Genomic DNA, 6,524 nt, shown 5'->3' on the forward strand with positions numbered 1-6,524 from the left:
TAGACTATGCCTATTGCAAGTTGATCGTGACACATTTTTAAGATAAAAAGTAGATCTTATGTACACAAAAGTTGGCCATCCCTGCTTTACACTATCTTCTAATACTTGTAGAGACCAAACTATATTGTTAAAAACAATGCAAATCCCTCGTAATATTAATAATTGTATCCAGAGACATGAAATTAATATTATAGAAAACATTATATTAAAATCCTTGATTAAGCCTAAAGAATAAAATTAAAAAGCTTTTAAATGACTGAAGTTCACAAATAGTTTGAATTTTGTGGAAGTGCTTGAACTTTTAAGTCAGAAATGTTCACAAAGTTTATCAAAACATCTAAAATATTACTTGTATATTGATAAATAATATTTCAATGGATTCATAGAATATCATATAAATGTGAATTTGTTTGTTTATGCATTGGTCACATGTGCACTTTGATTAAATGTTGGCCTATATCTAAAACATACTTTATGAACATGATTACATATACTTCAAGCTTCAGTTGAGTGAAGACCTTACAACATAGGCTGACCATACATATTGTTTTGACTGGGACAGTATCCTTTGGTTTTTTTTTTTATCTCAGCCATTAAGGAACATATTAACTGCATAAACAGAAACAAATGATATTCAATCAATGAATTTTAATAAAGATGATGATAACCAAACACTTGAGGAAATTGAAAGAAGAAAAAAAATTAATATATCTGATAGATCAGCGCTGTCCAACTGGCAGTCCGCGGACCGTATACGGCCCGCCAAATAATTTTTACGGCCCGCGAGTACATTTTACTATGAATAAATTTATGTTACTAAATTATTATTATTAATATTAATATTATTTTACTACCGTTTTTCCCCGAAAATAAGACAGTGTCTTATATTAATTTTTGCTCTGAAAAATGCGCTACGTCTTATTTTCAGGGAATGTCTTATTTTTTCCAGGAAGAATTCACATTTATTATTGAACAAAAAAATTCCTAAGTCGAACTTAGACGAGAGTGACGTATATCCGGTTTGTCGAACTGTCGCCTTTTTATAGCGTCAACATCGGACTCGCTGACCAATTAGTGCTTACTGAACCGTAGCACTATGCAAATGTCATGTGGTTTATCAACCATCTTGACCCCCGAAATGTTTGGTGAAGAAAATATGGCCCGCGGGCTATGATAAATTGGACAGCGCTGTGATAGATGGATTAAAATATTTAATGAAATGCACAGAAATGATCTTGAATTCTAGATTTTACTAATTTGATAAAATTAGTCTTTTCTTCACTAGGAACTACAACTTCTGTAGAAAGAATAATTCCACTCATGAATTCCCTGTGGCCAAAAGAGAAGTTTAAAATTAAATATTGAAGCCATAAAAGCAATGCTAATTACAATGCAAAACTGTAACTTACAATGTTTTATAATAAAATTGTGATAAGTTTTATAATAAAATTGTGAGTGATCAGAACTTAAACGAAATAATGTAGACAAAATAAATTCATCTGAAAAATATGCTTGGTTCGATTCTGGGAAACCTACATCAACCTAACTATTAAATTTGATATCATATTGTAATAAAAATATTACTTCTTTATTATTATATTTTTGAAAATAAAATCTTTTATCAAAATTTATATTTTTTTTTAATGCCATTAAATCAATATCAGTAACAATGTACTAATAAATTGTTAATAATGCCAATCTATACTTCTTGATAAAATTTTAATAAGAGGGCCTGCAACTACAAATCAACAATCCTGTTTTGATGTCAATAAACTATGGTCAGCCATTATACTAGGGTTTCTCATTTCCCGGTCTTTTGCTTGTCCCGGGATCCCGGGATAAAAGTGAACTGTTTCCCGGGATAGAATTAATTATTTTTAAGGTATACAAAATATCTTGAAATCAAATGATATAATTATTTTCCATTTTTTAAAGTAATTTTAAAGTTCTGTAACCTCCAAAATCATATTAATAATGCTGTGTAAGGTCTATAGGCCTATAATAAAAATTACCTTTAAATAACGTAGAAATTTTCACAAATAGAAAAAAATTAATTAAAGTTTGCTGGAAACTGCATACAACAACAACAAAAAAAAATTTTTGAATTGAGTTAAAAATTAAAAAAATGAACTTCTAATTTAGAAGGTAATTTTCGTTTTTTAAATAAAATATAATACAAAATATTGCAAACTTTTATAAGATTTTAAAAAGCAAAGATGGTCAATACTCCGATAACTCACTCTAATTCTTATTTTAGTAATGAAAAGTCTTGCCACCGAGAATGCCCTTTCCGATTCAATTGATGTGATTGGAATAGTGTTTAATGCATTTAAGAGAAGACAGATATTATGTGTTTTTTCACCTGTAGCCTGGAAGATTTCGAGTTCGTTTTCGAGATTGTAGTACTTCTTTCGCTCTCTAGTATTCTTGATTTGTCTACCTTGGCTGCTTTAATAGCGGCATCAAGCTTAGAGCTCGATAATTCGGCAATTCATTTGGCTTTAATAATCAGGTTTATGAAGAAAAACTTCATACTTGCAGACTTTGTACTCGTTTGTATCCTTGCCCAATTTGCACAATCTGGCGTCAGGCATTTATTGAAGCTACTGGGCATGGTTAAAACTCAAGACAGCGTAAGCACAATTATTCCAGATATTACAGGTTCCGACAAGTAAAGAATTTTTATAGTCCTGCCACAAATAAGCTATATATTGATTATTGACCATTTGTGACATGCTATAACGAGCAAAAATTTAAAAAAAATAATAGGTAGGTTTAAAATTAATAAATACAAATGTATTCTGGCAGTGAATGAGTTAATTATGCTTTCTATTTGCAAAACTCCTCAACCTTAACACAAAATAAGAAAAAAAGTGAATTTTTAAGAAATTTGCGGGATTTCCCGGGATAAGAAAAATTTCCCGGGTTAAAAAAACAACCAGGATCCCGGGATCCTGGAATCCCGTTTGAGAAACCCTACATTATACTACATTGCTATCTATTAGGTTGTTGCAAATGAAATGGATGATTTTTACTTCTGATTTTAAACATTTATTACTTTAATTTAAAACTTACATATTCAATCAAAATTATCTCCACCAACATTAGTACACTTTTCCCAATGCAATAGAAATTCATTAATGCCAATTTGATAGAAATCAGGAGAATGAGAAGCCAAAAAATCATTACAGGTATTTTTTATTGCATCCTCTTCCTGGAATACTTTCCTTGCCAAAAAACTGTCCAGATATATAAGAAAAAAAAAGTTATTGTTGGAAAAAAGTCTGGAGAATAAGGTGGATGGGGAAGAATTTCATTTGAATACTTTCATTGTTGTGACAAATAATTTAAAGAACTTCAGACCTCCAAATATTGCTTCTTATCTCTGTCACTGAGTTTGTGTGGTACCCATTTGTCAAGCTTCTTAACTTTCCCTAACATGTTTAGATGCCACAAAACGGTTGAATAATGTCCAATGTGTTTAACCTTCCCATAATATTCTGGACAGTAGGTGATGATCTTCATTTTTGATATTTGTATTTCCTGAATGACATTTTTTTGAACCAATGCCTGGTATCCTGCTCATTCATAAAACCTTTACCAAAAGTTTTATTGGTATTTTGATTTGCTTCAGCTGCATTATGTTCCTGCTTATACTCAAAAAAAGAAAATTATTCAATTTCTTTTTTCCCTGCCGTCAGAAAAAGTACTCTTAAACATGTGGAACTCGCAATATAAATGAAATTACATTTTTAAATTTACAGATGATACATATGCTCTTCCAATTGCAAACATACAGTTTACTGTTCACATGGAAAAAAGTTGAACTACAAGGCCAAAAGGTTTAAATTTAAAAAAATGGCCATTTCATTTGCAACGACCCAATATTGTGATTGAGAATAACAAAATGATAGTCTGTTTGATCAATTCCTTTCTGTTATATAAGTATGATTTGCATATATTTTTTCTTCTGGACAGCGATTTTTGAATTAAATTTACTTTTGTGAAATCTGATTAGTCTTGTGCAGAAAATATATATTTGTTTAATTATCAATGTAAATGAACATTTCAATAATTTAAATATACATATCTTAAATTAGTAAAAAATTATTTCTGATAATTAATTAATAAATCATTATTTTATAAATAATATATTTTTATAAAATACAATAGTTTATAAATAAGAGTTTATAATTAAATTTTTCAGTTTGCAAAAATGCATGATAATTTATTCATTTTTCATTTAGAAAGAAAATTAAGAAATGTTTAAACAAATACTCTATCACTATGCGATAAAGTATTTGTTTAAACATATTCTACTCTATCACTATGTGATAGAGGATATGTTTATACATACAACCAATTAACTACATGAGGTTGTCTAAGAAATGTTAATGATGCCCAAAGATTTTTAAAAATGTGTTTATGCAATATTCAAAAACAGTTCCAGATGCATGTGATCTTTCTCTTTTTGGATAAATGCCAATTCATCCATATGCTCTGACCAAAATATTTTAGATAGATGTAACACTGCTTATATTTCAAATGTTAACAATCTTATGTAATGGATCTGTTTTTTAGATAGTGAATAAAGATTAATAAGCAAAATTTAAAATAAAACAAAATAATAATTAGGATTCTCTACTATTAGATTTATTTTTATAAGTTAATAAATGTTAACATTTAAAAATTAAAAACAGCTTGCTTAGTTTTTTTTTTCTTTTACTTCAATCTATAATTTAATCAATAATTTTTTATTAATTATTATTTTACAGAGAATTATGAGGAAAATGNGAGGACTACCAGAAGGCTGCAGAGTCAGTACATGCCCAACCTCTTCTTCCTTTCATATGATTTTGATGTTCGTACGATCATTCCTTCCTGGTGTTGCAATTTTAATGGCCAGCAGTGTATATGTATATGTAAATTTTTCTGAGCATATATATATATATGCATGCTCAGAAAAATTTTTTGCTCAAAATCTGCTCAGCAAAACTTTTTTTGCACAGAAAAGTACATGTTCCGCTTAGCTACAAAAAAAATTAGAGGAAACATTGAGCTATAATGCCTTATTTTGTTTGTTTTTTGTTGTACTTTGGTTCAGTTTATTCAAAGATGGTCCGTAATATAAAAATTTTATTATTTACTATTTTTCTTGAAATTTATTAGATTTTATTGACTTTCTTTTACACAATAAAAATATATAATAACTAGCAGGTAGGCCTGGCGTTGCTTGGGCAAAAGTAACGATAGGGAATATTAACATTATTACATTATAGTCAACCTTACCCGTTTTCACAGAATGCAAGAATTGGGTCCCCCTGTTTCCGGACTGATTAGAGAATTTTTAGATGGTCTAAAAATATCTTCGATTTCCTGCAAAAACGAAAAAACTGCATCTGCGTCTTGCACGTCACTTTCTCTTTACAATTCAATTGTTACTTAAAACTTCCATTGTTACTTAACACTTTCATTGTTACTTAACACTTCTATTGTTGATGGAAGTGTTAAGCCTTAATCCTGTCCCTCTCCCCTGTGGGGAGGAATTTCGAAAAATCCCTTCTTAGTGTGCATTTTCGTGATGTACCCTAACTGTGTACCAAATTTCAACTTTCAACTCCTAACCGTTTGGGCTCTGCACTTATTATTATTATTATTATTATCATCAACCCTCTCGATTATATATATAGATGTATGTAATGTATGCATAGTATATATACATTACACGATTATATATATAGATAACAAATCTATATTGCACAAGTCCATTTAATAAATTCTTAAATAAATAAATAAACACTAGCATCCAATGGAGTCCAGAAAAAGTCTTTACTCAATAAAATGTTTTTCAGGACCATCCCATCTTCAGATCAGCTGAACTGAACTGAAATCATAAAAGAACAAAAACAAATGAAAGAATGATAGTTTTGAAATTTAAATTTTGAACTAATGTGACAGTTCTAACATAATGTACAGTACATGAAAAGTACTGAATAAATCCATACCATTTATGTAAAATAAAATCAGATAAAATAACATAAAATAAAATGAATAATATGTCAAGTATAAAGAAAGATAAAGAGACATTGCAATGTTGTTCATTTTATTTTATGTTATATTACCTGATTTTATTTTACATAAAGGTATGGATTTATTCAGTACTTTTAACATACTATACATATGTTAGAATTGTCACATTGGTTCAAAATTCAAATTTCAAGCTGTAACAATGTTCTCTCTAAGCTGTGCAGCTGCGCACTGTTCAAATTGTTGCTGTGCACAAGAATTTATGTGCTGTGCAGGCGAGCATGCACACTCATTTGAATTGTTGTTTACTTATTTCTCATTCTGTCTGCAACATGATTATTGCTACGTATATTTCGATGAAATACATTAACTCATTGACAAAAGATAATATTCTGTATGGAAGTATGTTTTAAAATGACTTTTAATCTCTACTTTATAATTAATTATCTTAATTTTTATATTAAAAAAGTAAGATTTTATATATATATATATATATA

The sequence above is a fragment of the Centruroides sculpturatus genome, unplaced genomic scaffold, assembly GCF_000671375.1.
Source record: "Centruroides sculpturatus isolate CEXI.00-Female unplaced genomic scaffold, Cexi_2.0 scaffold171, whole genome shotgun sequence".
NCBI classification, from domain to species: domain Eukaryota; kingdom Metazoa; phylum Arthropoda; class Arachnida; order Scorpiones; family Buthidae; genus Centruroides; species Centruroides sculpturatus.